Below are 18,412 nucleotides of genomic sequence, written 5' to 3' on the forward strand. Positions count from 1 at the left end.
TAAAAGGAGAAAGCAGCGCCCGCGGAGCAGCCGGCCGGCCGGCGGCCCTGCGCTCCGCTGACCCCGGCATCCGCTCCGGGCCCGCAGCCCGGGAAGGAGGAACGCGCCCCGCCCCTGCGGCCCCCGTCGGCCCGGGTTCGAATCCCGGCTCGCCGCCTCCCGAGCCTGCCTTTCCGTCGATGTAGGTTAAAACCCGCCGCTGGAAGCCCACCCCCGTCGCCAACCCCCTCCCGTTCGCCTGCCCCGCTAAAAACCCAACCTTGTGCCGCAGTCCCTCGAGAAGAAAAGGTACATTGGTGAGACTCAGGTTGCAGGGGGAATGCTTTACCCAATAAAGGAAGACTCACCAGTGTAGCTTGGGCGACACCCCCTTGGGCAAATGGGGCTGCGCGTGACGGGAGCCCGAAGAAGACCCTCTAGAGGGTGGAGCTTCGCAGGCACCAGTGTGGATGGGGAAACTGAGGACTGGAAGGGGAAAGACTTGCTCCAGGTCATCAGTCACAAAAACCAGATCAAGCAGATGTTCCAAATCCAGAGTCTATCTCCCGGTGCTTAGAACTATGGCCATTTTTGTGGTTGTTGTTGACTGTAAACATGATCCAATGAACACAGCTGCTGGTGTGTATCCTTTCAAAAAGCCGGCTTTAGGCTCGTTACTCATTTGACCCTCATATCCCCTCTGGAGGGGGGCATGAGTTAACCGAGGCCCAGAGGTACCAGTGCCTTGCCCAAGCAAGTTGGGGAAGGTTGGAGGTGGGGGTGGCACGCCCCTGGTCTGTTTTATCTGTTAATCCCAGCAACTCTGGTACCATCATCTTGGGTGGGGATGTATTAAAGGGAGGGTTAAGATCTAATCAAGGCAGGAAAAAGTAAGGGACGAGCAACCCCACCCCATTCCAGCCCAGCCCAGCCCAGCCCACAGCACTGAGCTTTGCCCTCCAGACTTGGACTGTACTCTAGCCTCTTTGGGAAGGAAAAGGTGGAATTGTCACCGTTTCCACAGGGGCCCAGAGAGGTTAAGTGACTTGCACCAGGTCACACAGCAAAATGGCCATGAAGCAGAGGGTCTCCACCACAGCCAGACCTCTCCTTCCAGGGAGAACCCCCTCCCCGAATCCTTAAATCCGGGGGTGGGGAGACCTGTCCCGGGGTGCCTTCACCACTGGGCCAGGAGATTCTGATTATGGAGAAGCGGCCTTCCCTCCACCCCTGCCCCCGCCCAGCCATGGAACCCTACACCGGGGGTAATTGAGATCAGATGCGGCTGTGACCCAAGGAATGCTCCCTAGGAACCTGGAAGCATTTATTGTCTGGAAGAGAATCCAGGGCCCACTCTAGGCGGCCCTCCCTCCCTGGCTGTCTCCTCCCCAGGCGGCTAAAGGTGGGTAGGGGCCCTGAGGAGCCTCTGGTGCTGCCCAGGGGTTACTGCAGCCCGCCTTGATGAATACAACTGCTGAAAGCGCCTTCCTGGCTTCCTCCTTCCTGGGGATACGGTTACAGGGGGCCAGACTTCCTGCCCAGCCCGCCCAACTTCACCCTGTGGATCTGCAGGCTCTCCTGGCAGGCAGCTCCGCCCCCCACCCCCAGCTGGGACACTGGCGGCCCCAACTCATTCAGAGTGCAGCTCAAATGTCACCTCCTCAGGGAGGCCCTCCCTGACCACCCTATAGGAGCTAGCCCACCTACTGGCATTCTCTCCCTCCCACTCCGTTTAATTTTCTTCCTATCACTTTTCTCTAGCTGGTTGCCTCGTTTGTTTTCTTGTAATAATGTTTATTTCCTGCACACAGACCCCTGCCTCCCAGAATGTGAGCTGTGTGAGGACAGGGACTTGGTCTTGTTCACTGCTGTATCCTAGGACCTAGAACTGTGCCTGGCACATAGTAGGTGCTCAGGAAATACCGACTGAGTGAACAAAGCAAGAATGAGCCCCCTCCTTTGGCCTCTGAACTTTGAACTTGACCTTGAATCTCTTCTTCGAGCTGAGATTTACCATCCCTGATCTCCACCCTCTGGTTTGTCTGGGATCCTCCACACTGATTCCGCATCTCTGGTATAAAACTCCAGTTTCTGATGCTCACCCTCCTGCCTGGATTTTATAATCCCAGGGCTGACCTCTGGCCTCGCCTCTTTGATCCTCTCCCCAGGCTCTGCCTTGGGACTTTGTCAAGTCTCTTGTCCTTCCTGAGCCAGCAAACTTGTTTAAACAAAAGCTTATATGGGAAGCCCAGTACATGAGACAGATAAAAAGGTCAAAAGGCAGGAAGGGGACCCGATCCCTGAGTGCCTAGTCTTTTCATGTCCCCAACACACCTTTGCAGATCCCTATAGCTTTGGAGAACATGGTTTGAAAACCCCAGATTTGATGATTTCTCAATTTCCCTTAGCTTTGTAATTCCACAGTGCCATGACTTAGATGTCTAGTCTTAAGTGCTCACTTGGTCATTCATTTACTCGTCCATCAGACATTAATGGGCCACAGCTGTGTGCTAGCTTGCCCTATTCCCTGCTCTCCAATGTCTTGTGTCCAATTTCTGGTCCCCTTTCCTCATTCGACCAAAAGTCAGGAGCGTGGCTCACGTGCCAAGGTCACGAGATCTCAGAGAACGTGGGCAGGGCTGCCACTGACCAATACCAGAACTTCGTGTTACTTAAGGAAAATTCACTCCCGTTTGGGCAGATGCAGCCTTGCCGAACCCAACTTGACCAGCAGACAGTGCCCTTGAATGAAGAAAAAAGTGGCGCTGTTCTTGGCAGACAAAACCCCACATGTGGGCGTGGGCTGATCAGGTTTCAGACCCCTTGTGTAGCCCACAAACTTTACGGGTGGCTCCATGGGTGTGTGATCTGTGTTTGGTTGAATGGTCTACTCTCATTGTCTTTAAATTTTAAGTAATTTTTGAACAAGATGCTGCACATTTTCATTTTGCCCTGGACTGCACAAATGATGTAGCTAGTCCTAATTCTATACAGAGTCCTGGTTAGATAATAGCAGCCCCCATCATAGGGGTGGTGGTGGAGGGAAGCAAAGACCCAAGAAAGATAAACTATTTGCCAATGTGGCTTGGGGAGGCGTGGTGGGGCAGAAGCTAGTCTGCCAGCTCCTAGCTGTGTGAGGCTGGACATACTCTACTACAGGGGAATCAGGCATGGTCCCCACCAGGAGGTGCTCAGGAGCAGGGAGAGAGACGGGTGTGGGTGTACATAGAACATGAGATCTTCAGAGCAAGAGGAAGTGCTGCTGGCTTGTTGGAAGTGCCCAACCACAGCAGGTGCTCGGTGACTGAAGTGTGGGGCAATTGCAGAGGATGGAGTGACTCTTTCCACCAGGGGCTTCGGAGGAGCCTTCTCAGAGGAGGTGACGAGGGAGCTGACATTAAGGGATGAGGAGGGTTTGAATCAGGAGGGGAGGAGACGTGTATTCCCAAAGGCAAGTCCAGCCTGAGCTGAAAGAGTAGAAGGGTGTGGTCTGGGTGGGAGAAGACATGGAGAGGTAGGGAGTGAAGGGCCTTGAATGCCAAGGTGAGGGGTCTGGACTTCATCCTCTATGTGGGTTTGGGAGCGTCCTCCACTCGAACTAGAGCACATCAATATGCATCTGTTCTGTGTCATACATGAGGCACTTGGGATTTTGTGTAAAAAAAAAAAAGAGAGATATTGGCTCTAAAACCATGTTTGAAAGCCACAGCTATTGGGGGTGGAAAGCCAGAGAAGCAGGTCAAAGTCCCCCTGCCGGCTTCTGGCTCCCCTGCAGGGCATGCGCTCTTTATAGGGGAGAAACTGAGAGGGGCAGGGGCTGGCTCTGGATCACAGGCACTACCTAGAACCCAGGACTCCCGCCTCCTAGATGGGAGTGGGGGGTCTTTGCATGCTGCACTTACAGGAACTCATACTCACAGGCCCCTGGATGAGGCCCTTTGCCCACTTTCAGAGGTCTTCCCGGTGTGTCTGCATCTGCAGCCCGAGATGCTCTTGACGTCCTCTTTCCGCTGGCCAAAAGGCGGCCTATGCTGCCACCTGGTGGCAATACTGAGGTAGGGGAGGTACCAATTCCCCCCTCGGAAGCTAGTGCACTGTCCTGGTCCAGACAAAGGGCCCTGTGCCCTGGGGTGGGGACAGCCCTGTCCTTCAGGACTCTGGGACCATTAATGGTGGTATAGTCCACCCCAAATCTGTTCTTCCTCTGTCTTACCCCATCTCAAGGACTTAGCACCCTAATTGTCTAGTCCGGAAGCCTGGGTGTTACCCTTGGCTCCTCCCACTCCCTGATTCCCTAAATCCAGTCTGTCCCCAAGTCCTGTCAAGTCTGCCTTTCAGGTAGACCTGGAACGTGTCCACTGCTCTCCATCACCGAGACCAAAGCTCAAGTCCCACCACCATTGTCCCGCCGCCCACCCCCTACATTTGGTCTTCTCCCCACTTGTTCTCATGCTGCACCCAGAGGGATCTCGCTGAATCCTGCAGCTACTCATGTCCCTCCCTGCTCAAAACCACCAATGGCTTCCCACCGGCGCCAGGTCAAAGCTCAGCTTCTTTACCAGGGAACCCCTCCGGGAACTCTCCCCTGCAAAGCCTCATAGGCCCCCCCTCAGCCTCCCCTAGTTGGACAGTATAGCACAGTGGTGACAGGTGTAGGCTGCCGTGGGCCTGGCTGCCTGCTTTCACATTTCAGCCTTGTCATTTACCCGCCATGCCCCCTCAGTCAGGTTTCTTAACTCAGTTTCCCAATCTGTGAACGAGGACTGATGGCAAAAGTACCTACTCCAGAGGGTTGTCGTGGGGATTCAATGCACGACCGTGGGACGAGTTGCAGCGACGTGGGGCCAACTACAAGGCTGGGGAGCCCAGTCTGTGCATGAGACTGCGCTTGCTTCTGACACTAACTGTGAGTTTGGGAGGTGCTTCAAACCCCCCTCGGGGTCAATCATTTGCTAAAAGACTCGCAAAACTCACTGGAAGCTCTTACGCTCACAGTTACGATTTACTACTGGGAAAGGATACAGATTAGGATCAGCCAGCAGAGGAGACGCATGGGGCAGAGTCCCACGGGTCCCACGGCTGGTGGTGGCTGAGGCAGGACTTGACCTTGGGGAAACTTGCCCGTGCAGCCTCCCAAAGGGACCAGGCGGTCAGGGAGGGTGTGCAGCTTGCCCGACTCTGAGGGGACGTCGGGCAGAGGAAGGTCCTGGAGGCAGCAGCAGAGAAGTCAGGGAAGCAGATTTCAGTTTCGTGTGTCCAAGGACCTTCCAAGAATGAAGGCTGCCTGGTGGCGGTGGCGGGGAGAGGAGGGTGAGTGGGCTCCAAGGTCTGCTGCAGGGACAGGGACGTGTCTGGAGGTCCGGGCAGGGCTGAGAGTGAGTGGAAGTGGGGCAGGCTCCCTTCCCCGCCTACCTCAGGCTCTGCTGGGCCCACGGTGACAGTGGGGCGAGAGGGGCTGGGGAAAGGGGAAGAAAAAGCCAGCCAAGGCAGAGGTCAGCAGAAAAGTGGCAGGAGGAGTGAGGAGGGCTTGGCCTTCCCAAGGCCTCTCTCTGCAGGGAGTTGGGATTCAAGCCTAGCTGTGTCTTCTGAGGAACAGGGCGCTCCCGGGCTGGCACAGTTCACGCTGGCAGGAAACTACTTGAATTTGGCCTCTTGGGCAGATGGGGCAGGCTTGGGGCCCAAAAAGAACCCCACCCTAAGAACCCCGAGAGCCTGCTGGGGAAGGTGCCGGGCCTAAGGGCCAGGAGCTCCGGACCCTGGCTCCTTCTCCTGCTACCTATTCTTGGGCAATCTCCTTCCCTCTCTGGGCCACAGTCTCCTGAACTGTTCAAGGGAGGTTTGGGCCCAAGGATCAGAGGTCCCTTCTACAGAAAGGCAGGCAGTGGGGGGCTTAGAGAAGGGCTGGGAGGGTACTGGAGGTCAGGCCCCAGGGCCAGTCCTGGTGGTGTCTGTCCACCGCCTAGGAACCAGTTCCCCTCCCTTCCCCAAGTTCTTCTCTCCCCACCACACTGACCACAGCCTTCTCTTCTTCTCCTTTTCTATTTTCAGCCCATCTGGGGTTCTGAGGAAGCCCGCGACGGCGCCAGCCCAGGAACTCCACACTGCTGAGGGAGGCAGCTCCAGAGCCAGTGAGATGTGCCCTGCTCCTCACTATAGAACGTTCTGTTGCAGGAGGCCAAACCCTGGCTTTCTCCTCTTCCCCAGGCCTTTGAGGGCCTCCTGCTTATGCTCTCAGAATTGTCAGGAAGGATCGGGGTCCGTGGTGAATGACCTTCACCAAAACCCAGAATGCTTCTTGTCTCCTTTCTTCCCTACCCACCACCCCTGCCCACACCGCCCCCCACACCCCAAGAATAGATGTTACTATGAGACAGACAGAAAGACAGACAGACAGGGAAGTGCCGCTCTGAGATGGTGTGGAAGGCAGTTAATTTCCTTGTTGATGCAGATGACTTCTGGGGGTAGGTGTCACTTCCTTCCATCTACCTCCCGGCCAGGCTGGTACCCAGACCTTCCTCCTCTGGCTTCAGAGTCTGAGATCTCTAGTCGACAGGGTCTCATTCTTGCTCCACTAACTCTAACTGAGCTTTGGCAAGCCCCTTGCAGTCTCTGGGGCTCCGTTTCCTCATTCATAAGACAAGATGATTGGCCTGAACTCCTTTGCAGCTCTCTGGGCACAATTGTGATTTCCTGAGTGGGGCAGCAGCTTGAGCTCCGGGTTCAGCAGCCTCGGAGTGGCTTGCAGACGGCCTGGGATGACTGTTGCTTCCTTGGTAGGGAGAAGCTGGAGGGGATGAAGGGATGGAGGCATGTGTGTTTGGGAGAAAGAGCTCCCCAGCCAAGACGCGGAACATGAAGCAGATTGTGCCAGAAATAGAGACAGAGATGGAAAGGGACAGAGTTAGCAAGAGGGAGTTAGCAGCAAGAGAGATACTGAAAGAGGAAGAGGGTGTTCCACACAGAGATGAAGAGATAAGGTCACCCAGAGACAGAGGCAGAGATCATGGCGGGGACAGAGAGAGAGAGTGGGAAACAGAGATACAGATACAGAGACCAAGACTGAGAGATAAAGACAGGAACAGGGCAGCCATAAAGGATTGGAAAGAGATCCAGGAGGGTGGGCAGGAAAGCCAGCGACAGAGTGTTCTGCTTCCTGGGGGTCAAGCCAGATCCTGCTGTTCCCCACACTGTGCCCAGGTCTGGTGGTTGCTCTTCTGACCTTAGGATTTTCTCTGGGACTGGAACCCTCTGGCCCCCCAATCTAAATGTCCTCCAGACATCATGCCCCTGTGGGTAATGTGTGCAGAGATGAAAGCCCGCACATGCTTGGGGCGTCTGAGGCTTCGTGACTCCAAGGCTTCATTAAAGGGTAGGGATAAATGGTGGGGAATCAGAGATGACTGAAGGTTATTACCTGCAAGAGGGTGCAGTTAGGGTTGGGAGAAGAGCAGGAAGGTGGCAAGTCCAAAGGAAAATTTCCCCATCTTTCTTTAAATGAGGCATTAGCTCTGTGTCCGACTACTTAGGGAATGATAGGAAATCTGGTAGTGGGGTGAGGGTTGGAATGCAGGTATTAAGTGTTGGAAAGAAGGAGGAGATACAAAGGGAGAAAAACTGAGCTGGGCAGGATGGGATTAGTTGAGTTGAATTATGTTTTGTTGGGCTGAGCATGGTTGGTTTGGTTTGGGTGGAGTAGAGTTGTGTTATATCATGTAGGGGTGGGTGAGGTGAATACAATTCAATTTGATTGGATTGAATGGAAGTTGGGTTTGGGTTTGGTTGAGTGGTGCAGAGGTGAGCTGGTTTTCCTTGAATTGAACTTTAGACTTAAGCTGGGTTGGGTTGTGTTGAGTGGAGTTGAGTTTGATTGAACTGGGGTAGGATGGATTTGGTGGCATAAGTGGAAATAAGTTGAGTTGGGTTGACTTGAGTTGAATTTAGGAGGATTGGGGTGGGTTGAGTTGAGTTGAATTAGGTTGGGTTGGTCTGGATAAGAAAGTTAAAAGACTCCAAGTAGACAGGAGTAAGGAGGAGCCCAGATCCAGCATAATCCAAATTATGTTGCCAGGGAAGGAAGATAAAGTGAGACACCAAGGAGAGACCTGGTGAGGGGAGATACGACAGGCTGAGATCTAAGCAGATCTGTGAGTCTGAGATGGTTTGGCATATAAATGATCTATCTTAGTGTTTCCCCATATTTTACCTCTCTGCACTTCCACTGGTATGGAGGTTCACTAAGGCTCTGATTTGCATCTTGTCATCAGAAGAATGGAATATCAAAATCTCATTGAATGTGTGCATGTGCTTGTGCATGTGCTTGTGCGTGCATGCGTGTGTGCATGCGTGTGTGTGTGTGTGTGTGCATGTGTGTGTATTGCTTTGGAAAAATACCTAGAGGTGATTTTTTTTTTTTTAAGATTTTATTTATTTATATGACAGAGAGAGACAGCGAGAACAGGAACACAAGCAGGGGGAATGGGAGAGGGAGAAGCAGGCTCCTGGCTGAGCAGGGAGCCCGATGTGGGACTCGATCCCAGGACCCTGGGATCATGACCTGAGCCGAAGGCAGACACTTAACGACTGAGCCACCCAGGCGCCCCTAGAGGTGATTCTTAAATGCCTTCCTAGCGAGGGCATGCTTCTGTTGAGAATCAACATCCCATGGAATTTTTTTCCAGCTTTATTGAAATGTATTTGACATAAAACATTTGTAAGTTTAAGGTGTACAGCATGATGATTTGATAGATTATTCACTGTGAAATGTTACCATAATAATGTTAGTTAACACATCAATTACCTTACCTAGTTACTGTATCTGTGTGTGTTGAGAACATTTTAAGATCTACTCTCTTAGCAACTTTCAAGTATACAATACAGTGTTATTAACCATACAATACAGTGTTACTACCACAATGTTCCACAAGATCTTCAGAACTTATTCATCTTGTAACTGGAAGTTTATACACTTTGTCTATCACCCATTTCCCCCACTTGCCAGCCTCTGGCAACCACCAATCTGCTTTCTGCTTCTGTGAGTTTGGTTTTTTGTTTTGTTTGGTTTGGTTTAGGTTTTGGTTTTGTTTTTTTTTTAGAGGGGGGAGGGGCAGAGGGAGAGAGAGAATCTTAAGCAGGCTCCACGCTCAGTGTGGAGCCCAACACAGGGCTCGATCTCACGATCCTGAGATTATGACATGAGCTGAAACCAAGAGTTGGATGCGTAATCCATCAGGCCACCCAGGTGCCCCAGTGAGTTTGGCTTTTTTCAATTCTACATATAAGTGAGATCAGACAGTATTTGTCTTTCTCTGTCTGACTTACTTCACTTAGCAATGTCTTCAAGTTTGTTGTTGCAAATGGCAGGATTTCCTTCTTTTTTATGGCTGAATAATATCCCATTGTATATATATGTGCCCTGTAGAGTATTTACTCCTGCAGAGAAGGAGTTCTCTTTGTGTGAACCCCTGGCAAGATTTTTAAAAAGGAGAATGAAGGGGGAGAGCAGAGGCCAGAAGGTTTTCCCTGTAAGTCTCTTAACCCAAATCTTGGGTGGCAGCCCTTGAGAAAAAGGAAATAGAGCATTTATTGAACACCTACCATACGCTGAGTATTTTCACATCCATCAGCCTTTTAAATCATCACACAATCCCTCTCTTTGTAGTGAGAAATTGTGACCCAAGGAATTTAAGCAACATGGCCAAGGTCACACAGCTAGTGTGATGGAAACCCAGGTGGGTATGTTTCTTTCTTTTTTTTTTTTTTTAAAGATTTTATTTATTTATTTGAGACAGAGAGCATGAGAGGGAGGAGGGTCAGAGGGAGAAGCAGACTCCCCGCCGAGCAGGGAGCCCGATACGGGACTCGATCCCGGGACTCCAGGATCATGACCTGAGCCGAAGGCAGTCGCTTAACCAACTGAGCCACCCAGGCGCCCCCCAGGTGGGTATGTTTCTAAAGTCTGTATTTTTTCCTTTATGCCAAGAGAGCAAGAGACCATCTAAAGCGCATGGATGGGCAAAGGAGAGGAGAGGCTCTGAGGAGCTAGAGCAGGGTTGGGGGGGTGTATTGGGAGGGTGAGGAAGAGAGAAGCTGAGGGTGTGGGCACCCAGAGATGCCATGTTAGTCAGAGGCTGGTCATGGCGCCTGTAGCCTCAGCTAGGCAGCAGGATCAGGTGCTGGTCTATGAACCTTCAGCATTTGGGAATTGGGATCCTCTTAAGGATCTGGGCAGGAGGGGCCTTGGAAGGAGATTCCCAGGGCTCCTTCCCCACCCTTTGTCTTCTGTTCCTCCGAGGCTCACCTCCCCGGCTGAGAGCTCTATGAGAGCAGAAGGCTCCAGCAGCCGGCCTGGAAGTTGGCCCAGATGTCATCTCATGATTATTTGCAGGATGGGTGGTGTGGAATTGAAAAATCACAGAGCAGTGAGGCCACTCCTGTGCTCTGGCTGCGAGATGCCCCGAGGAGAGAGAGAGCCCGTCGCTGCCCCGAGGGGCCTTGGGGGAGGGGAGCAGGTCTGGGGGCTCTGGGCACTTGCAGAAACAGGTGCTCGCCTCCCGCTGTGGGCAGGCAGCTGACCAGTCCTCACCTACCACCCAGTTCTCTCATGTGGTCCTGTGGTCCTGGCCGCATGGCTGGGCCTCTTTTCTCCCAAACCCTTGGGTCACACACACACACACACACCGCACAGAGCACTGGGCAGCCCAGTGAGAGAGCCTCGGGTTGGATGGAGGGGAGGGTGGTCCCTCATGGCTGTGGGGTCAGGACAACCCGTCCCTTTCCAGGTACTCTGAGAGGTTGGAGTCCCTACGGCTCCTTTGCTGGCTCCTTCATTTTTGGCTTACAAATGGATATTTGTAGGGGACACAAGATGCAGAGAAGGCAGGGTCTGAAATTCTGGAGCTGCAGTTGAACAACCAGAAGCCCCTAGCCAGGTCACCTCATCTCTCTGAGCCTGGCTTTCCTGTAAAATGTGTGTAACGTTCCCTCCCAGGGTAATGGAAGCCGTCCAAGGAGATAAACTCACAGTGTTTGTAAACCATAAACTCCTGATTGTGTGTGTGTGTATAAAAGATAGTCATTCATTTATTATTATTTTTTTTGGCTCATTTGTTTAAGAAAACCGACACATTGGACAAAATGCCAAGCATTTTATAAGCATTAACTCATTTAATCCTCATAATAACGCTATAAGGAGGGTACTAATATTGCCTGCATTTTGCAGAGGAGGAAACTGAGGCACAGAGGGGTTAAGCAACTTGCTCAAAGCCATATAGCTAATGAGTGGTAGAGCTGGGATTCACACAAAGTCCTGTTTGACTATAGAGTAAAATTCATTCGTTCATTCATCGAACATTTATTAAGTACTTTCTCTGTGTCAGGCCCTGGGTCCACAAAAATGAACCCGATTTGGTATTGTGGTTCCCCTCCAGAGCCAGAGGTAGCCTCCTGGAGGGGAGAGAGTTGCAAATGCATGGGGGCAGTTTTTGGTTGTGCTTACTGAGCTTAACATTAGCCAGCTAAACTTCTTGCCCTGTGAGGGGCAGTCCTACACCAAATGTCGATAGTGCCCCACTGAGAAAGCGTTCAGGAAAAGAGCACAGGCTTTGGCATCCTTCCAGACCTGGGCTGACTCCCAGCCCTACCACTGCAAGATGGTATGACGTGGACAAGTTGCTTTACCTCTCTGAGCCTCAGCTTCTGCCTCCGAAAAATATGGTCGGAGAGCTGAGGCCAAGTGCCCAGCAGTATGTGGCATGCCTTAAAGTTGTTCAGCAAACATGAGCATTCTTTCCTGCTCAGGCAAATACGAGGAAGTACCGAGGAGAAGCAGCTTTGGGTACCAGCATCCCTCCGAACCCTTCTCCCTCCCTCTTGGGGAGGCTCTGATGCCTGCCAGGCTCCTACAGGCAGGAATACGCTCACCCTCACCCACGCAGCTCTTTCCTCTTCTCTCCATCCAGGCTCAAGCCAAAGGCAAGAAAGCCTCACTTCCTACCATCCCTGAGGCTTCAGGCAAAAGCCACTCACCTCTCTGAGCTTCGGCTTCCTTGTCCGTCAAATGGAGAAATACAGTGCAGTTATTTCTGGCTGCCCTGCATGCCTTCCCTCTTCTTTTGATAGCAGCACCCAGCTTTCTTTTGGGGAACATGTCTCTCCCATTCTCAGTTCACATGGGTACCTGGTTGAGGACTGGCCAGTCCAAATCAGGGTATTCCATCTCCTGGTCACAGCATGTGGTTTAGGGATGGGCACCTGAGCTGAGCAGAATGATCAGAAGTGTCCGAGAAGGAGGCATTGTCCTCTGGAGCAGCCTGAGGGCTTGGGGAGCACCTGTCTGAGGCTGAAGCCTACAAGAGGGGAAAAAACGATGAGAGAGAGAGGCAGAGAGAACCTGACACCTGGATGTAGCCAAACCTGCCCCCAGATTTTCAGCTTGGGAGCCAACTCTTCCCCTTCTTTTGCCAAAATCAGTTGAAATTGGATTTCTGTCATTTGTAATGGAAATAGCCCTGACTTACTCAGGGCTGAAAACACCAACGTCCAAAGACTACTGTGTGGGGGCGCCTGGGTGGCTCAGTTGGTTAAGCAACTGCCTTCGGCTCAGGTCATGATCCTGGAGTCCCGGGATCAAGTCCCTCATCGGGCTCCCTGCTCAGCAGGGAGTCTGCTTCTCCCTCTGACCCTCCCCACTCTCATGCTTTCTCTCTCATTCTCTCTCTCTCAAATAAATAAATAAAATCTTTAAAAAAAAAAAAAAAAGACTACTGTGTGAATCAAAAGAGATGGTGATGTAAGTGAAAATATTTTCCTAAACTGTGTACAGCTCAGTGATGGTAAATTATTAACGAGGTGCTAAAGCAGGAGCACACATTCCAGCCAGTGATGAGTCAGTCCAGTTCTATCTGAAAGCCTCAAGAAAATGCACTTTGAAGGCTCTTGCCTGAGAACTGAAGGCTTGTTTGGAAGCGCATATTCTCGCCCACTAAATTTTCAGGCTATTGGGTACGAGTTTTCAAAGGATGAGATGTCCTTGCAATCGGGCACATCTGTTTCTAGTGTGACTTGTTCTAAAGCTGGTCATTTTACAAGAGGAGAGATACCTGGCCTGTCTGGGCAAGTCCCTGCTTTGCTCTGAGTCTCTGTCACTGGAGAGGGGTGGGTGGGTTGGGCCTTCTCTCCTGGCGGCTCCTGCCTCTGACCTGCTGCAGACCTGCAATTCCCAGACCCTATCCTGGGGACAAACAAGTCTGCTCATCTCTGGGTTCTGCAGCATGTACTTCTTCCTGGATTCTCCCAGAGAAGCCATACATCAGAAACCATAGTGCACACCAGAAAGAGACCCTTCGGCGTCTGGCAGACATCGGAGGTTGACTGGACCAATCTCCATTTCCAACACCCGTCCTTCCTGCCTAATCCCAAAACTCCATTTCCCATTCCTCTTTGCAGCCAAGCGAGGTCATGTGACAGAGTTCGGGCAAGAGGGTTGGAAGGCTGTGTCACTCCTTTCTACCCTGTTCCAGCCTGGAACGTGCAGCCTGAGGATACAACCCATTCTGAGGGTTGATGGAGCCGAGCCTGCGAGAAGAATTTCCTCCTTCTCTCCAGCTTCCATGTTCGGGACATTGTTATATGTGGCCAAATGCATTGCTGGTGCACGAGGCTAGCCCTTGACTGCAACCGTTCCCCCTTATATTCTTTTTTGTGTCCAGAACAAGGTTTTTTTTTCACATCTGGGACCACGCTGACAGAACTGGATTAGTTATACAATTATTAAGTATAAGAATTCCACCGATAGTGATCCTTGACCAAGCGCTTCCTGAATGCCGGGAATTTTGCTAAGGGGTCTTATCCTCACAGTGGTCCCAGGAGATAGATATTATTCTTGTTCTTATTTTCAGATGAGGAAACAGTGGGACAGGCTCCCAGTCACACAGCAAGAATAATGAAGCTGGGCTCCAAATCCGGTTCTGCTTGGTTCCAAAAGCTCTGCTCCCCACCCTCACACATCTAATTCAACAGACTCATTTAACAAGTAGGGAAACTGAGGTCCAAGAGGGTGAGTGACGTGCCCAAGGTCACACAGCGAGTTCAGGAGGTTGTGTTACTATAACTGAATCTTCTGGGTCTCCCTATTGGGGCTCTTTCTATGGCACCTGCTGCTCAGGGAATGGTGAGATTTGAAGGCTGGGCTAAGGTCTGGGGGCCATGGGAGCTACTGAATTTTCTGGGCAGAGTCAGGATGATATTTCACACACCAAAGGAAGGCTATGCCAGGGGCTTCTCTTCCTTCAACTGTGGTGGAGGAGGAGAGGGATGCGGAGACTGAGACTTTCCAGCCCCAGCAGGAGCTGTCGTCTCTTAGCAAGACAGCCTGGGTCCTCCCGCCCTTCCTCTTTAGTCACAGGCAGCTGGGCCCCCAGATCTCAGGAGCTGGTGTCTGATGCTCTGCAGATTACGCTGTTGGTGGGGGTGGGCTGGCTTGGATGCCGGTGGCGTGACCGCTCAGTCATCCTGTGCAGATCAGAGACCCGATGGCACCAGCTGCTTACTGCTGAGGTCCCTAGGACAGGGGACCCTGCAGTGGAAACTCCCCAGGGGAGCTTGGGGATACTCCACTCACCCACCTCCTGCTTGTTTATCTGTCTTTTTGGCCTGCCTCTGCCAGGATTTGAGTGTTTGTTTTAAAGATTCAGGGTTTAGGATCCAAGAAAGCCAGGGATGGAGTGTAGCGGGGCATGAAGCTTGCGGATGTCAACATCAGGCCGACCAGAGCTCAGAGCCTCCCTCCACCACCTCCTGTCCTGTGGCCTTTAGCAAGTTATTTTTCCTGTTTGCAAAAGTGGGGACAAGAACAAAACTTATCTCATGGAGCTGTTGTGAGTTAGAGAGGAGATGGGTGTGCCAGGACCCCTCAGCATAATGTGTGCTACACAGCATGTGTTCCCACCTCGGTTATAATTCTTCCTCATCCTCTTTCTCCTCCTCCTCGCTGTAAGAACTAGGGAAGTCCTTGAGCCTCAGTTTCCTCTTTTGCAGTGGAGCTAATGATACCTTTCTCTTGGAGCTGTTGTGAGGACTTCAGTGAGAAAGGGAGGTAAACAGCCCCCCACCATCCCCACCCCATTTCTGCTGCTTCTTCACTAACTCCACACGCTGGCTGGTTCTGCTGGGGCTGAGGTGTCCCATACCTGCTCTTCCAGAACACAGGAACTGGACCTTGACACCTAGCCTTTACTAGTTATGCAACCTTGGACAAGTCATTTCAGCTCTCTGGGCCCCAGTTTCTTGTCTGTGTAAAATGGGAGGTGATCAGACCCTATAAGGCTGTCGAAAAAATGACAGGTGATGGTGCAGGCAAGGTACCTGGCACTCCGCCTGCCACCGAGTAGGTACTCGAGAAGTACCAGCAATTTTTATTATTACTACCAATGCCCAGCCATGGCCTGGCACAGGTAAATTAGGTACGAAGGAGAAGGAGAAGTTTGCATGAAACCCTCCAGCTCGGGTGAGGAACAAAAGGGGAAGCAGATAAGGCATTTCCATTGAGCTCCTATGGGAGGTTGGGGATGCTCACATAGACCATCTTATTTTGTTCTCACAGTAACTCTTGCGAGAGGAGAATTATTAACCCCATTTTACAGATGGGGAAACTGAAGCCCAAGAGGGGCAGTCGGCTGCCTACGGTTGAGGGCTTAGAGCTGATCAGGAGTTTGGGTGGGGGCAGGGGAGGTGGGATTTGGAGAGCTGTTGGGTTGATTCCAGGGCTTTCCGGCCTGAGAAGCTGCCTCCAGAGGTGGGGCTGGGTGGGGCTGGGTCCCTGTATGATTCAGGTAGGAGTCAGCTCTGGATTTCCAAATAGTGGGTGGCACCCAGCAGGGGCAAGACTTCTCCAGGGGCATTGAAATCTAGGCCCTAGCTGGAGCCTCTGGGAGGGTTGCCAGAAGCCCGAGGTAGGGGTAGGCAGAGAGGGAGAAACCCTGACCCACATTGCCAGCGGGGTACAGGAAAGAGGGAAGAGGGTGCCGCTGCAGCTGGGAGGGGATCAGGGCCCAGGGGGAGCTGGCCCTGTGAGTGTTGGGGGTGCTGGCCAATGGGCCCCGCCGGGGAAGACAGGGAACCTTGAGGCCGGGCACTTCCTTTTCTGGGGGTGGTCACTGCAGATGGATGGGTTGGCGGTCACCTGATGAAGCTGGCCTTGGACCCTCACCCACTTGTAGAAGGTCTGTATCTTTTCATTCATTCAATCACTCATATTTTATTCAATCAAACAACATTTGCAGGCATCTTCTGTAGGCCAGAGCTTGTGTTTGGTCCTGGGGATACAAGAGTGACCAAGTCTTCCGCCGCTCAACACGATCCAGCGTGCCGTGAAGCCTGCTGTGGGCAGAGAAGTCACAGGAATTTCCTGGGAGGACAGAGAGAGGGGGAGGCGGTGTGTCAGGGGACACTGGAGTTGGGCCTTGCCCAGCCAGTGGAAGCTCACCAACCCGAGTACTAGGAAAACTCCCCAGATGTTGAGGCCACAGGCTTTGGACTAGAGGGACAAGGAAAAGTGACACTGTGTGGTGGCCTTTCCCGGGGCCTGGGGCAAAGGCCGGCCCGGACCTCTCCTTTGTGTTTCCGGTTGCATGCTGGACCTTGCTGCCCAGATGGACCCAACAGAATGAGTCCAAATTCAAATGCCATCTCCCCCAGCCTGCTCCCCTCCCTGATTCCGTCCCTGGGTATGATTGCCAGCATCAAGCCAGAAACCTAGGTGCCCTCCTCAGCACCTCTCTTTCCTTCAGGTGCCAATCAGTCACCAAGCCCTGACGCCTCTTCTGCCATCATTAATCTCGCTTTCCCCTCCCCCATATGTCAGTATGACCCTGTCCCTGGAGGACTGCCCACTGTCTCACCTCCGTCCTCTCCTTCATCGCATCCATCTGGGTATCTCCAGCACCAGTCATAGAGTCTGGCCACAGTGAGAGCCCAGTCACTCCATGCCAGACCGTTCTCAGAGACCATCTGATTTGACCTTTATATTGTTCGGACAGGGAAGCGGCCGCCTGGAGTGGGGCAGAGACGTGTCTAAAGTCAGGCCCTGGAAGAACTGAGCTTTGAATTCGGGTCTCCTGACTCCCAGCCTCAGGCTCTTTTCCCAAGGCTAGGACCACCCAAGCGTTTGTCCCTTTGAGTCTAGTAGCTGGCTTGGGAATAAGGAGTCAGCAGAAAGGCCAGGCGGGGAACTTGCTGGGCCCAGAGCCTTAAGGGAGGGAGGACCTGGTAGCAGAAATGGGTCTCATTCAAGCTCTTCTCTCTTTCTTTAGCACCAGAAAGCCCCCTTTTCTTTGGTACTTGGACCCTCGAATCTCTCCCCAGACCCCGTCCCTTTTGCTGATTATCCATGACTTACGGCTCCTCGCCAGGGGGCCCTGGATCTGTGGTTGGGGATGGGGGTGTGGGTGGGGGGAAGCTGAAGCCTGTCCCAGCACCCCAGGGCCCTAGGCCCTCTCTCTGCCCCACTCCCTCCCCAGGTCTGCCCTGGCTTGCTCTGTCCCCCTGGGGCAGCTGGCTTTTGTCCCAGCGGAGCACGGGAACAGCTCGGGTGGGGACATAGGAGGGGTTTCCCAGCACATCTCACCTCTCCCACCTGGCATGGTTCCCACCCTGCCCCTGTGGCTCTCACCCTCCCACCCTGGGAACTGGCACAAGGACTCAGAAGTGGAGCCCACAGGACGGTTCAGTGTGCTGGGGAGACTGAGGGAGAAAATTTGTGGGTGTGGGGACCAGGAGACTCTGTGTGTCCCAGCGCCCCATCCCGCCCCCTGCTAGGATCTGTTGCCCCAGCTATAAAATCGAGGTACCGGATGTTGGTGTTCTGAAAACTCCGCAGGTAGATGTGAGTCCGGCTAGAGTGCCAACTCTGGCCAGCCATGAAATCGGAGTTGGGAGATCTCTGAAAACAATGCCTCCTAATAACCCATCATTGCGTCAGTAGACTTGTGTGCATGATCTCACTGCATCTTAGATCAATCCTCGGGGATGCTGCTTATGAGTATCCCCGCTCTGCAGATGAGAATGCTGAAGACCAGAAAGGGTAAACACCCGGTCCAAGGTGACACAGCTAGTAAGCTGTGAGTCTGGATTTGAGCTCAAGTCTCCTGCACTGGGAGCCTATCCTGTTCATTTCTGGCAGCAGAGGTTTAGGCAGACATGTGGCCTCAGAGGGCAGAGCCTCTAGATCTGTCGAGGGTAGTGGGTTTCCCATCCAGAAACAATGCGCAGGCCAGCCTGGACTGCTCCTTGTCGAGCCCCCTTTCCTCTCTGGGGGCCGAGGTGTGTGGTTCAGGCCCCCGCTTCAAGCCGGAGACTCTCGGTTCTGCCTTGGAGCCTTGGGTGACCTCAGCGTTGCACATCATCTCTGGGCCTCAGTTTCCCACACAAGTGCCTCAAG

At 52.7% G+C, this 18,412-nt stretch overlaps 2 long non-coding RNA genes across 2 annotated transcripts; one reads left to right on the forward strand and one right to left on the reverse strand.

Moving 5' to 3' along the window:
* Positions 1–8: 8 nt before the first annotated feature.
* Positions 9–12,689, forward strand: LOC145717116 (uncharacterized). Its single transcript, XR_014140146.1, has 3 exons — positions 9–288; positions 6,028–9,707; positions 9,916–12,689. It is a non-coding gene; the product is annotated as an uncharacterized LOC145717116 (long non-coding RNA).
* Positions 12,690–16,034: 3,345 nt separating this feature from the next.
* LOC145717117 (uncharacterized) lies at positions 16,035–18,361 on the reverse strand. The gene is made up of 3 exons (XR_014140148.1): positions 17,823–18,361; positions 16,875–17,024; positions 16,035–16,381 (listed from the first exon to the last, which is right to left on the reverse strand). It is a non-coding gene; the product is annotated as an uncharacterized LOC145717117 (long non-coding RNA).
* Between the last annotated feature and the right edge of the window lie 51 nt (positions 18,362–18,412).

The sequence above is a fragment of the Leptonychotes weddellii genome, chromosome 14, assembly GCF_054177405.1.
Source record: "Leptonychotes weddellii isolate Sample4059 chromosome 14, ASM5417740v2, whole genome shotgun sequence".
NCBI classification, from domain to species: domain Eukaryota; kingdom Metazoa; phylum Chordata; class Mammalia; order Carnivora; family Phocidae; genus Leptonychotes; species Leptonychotes weddellii.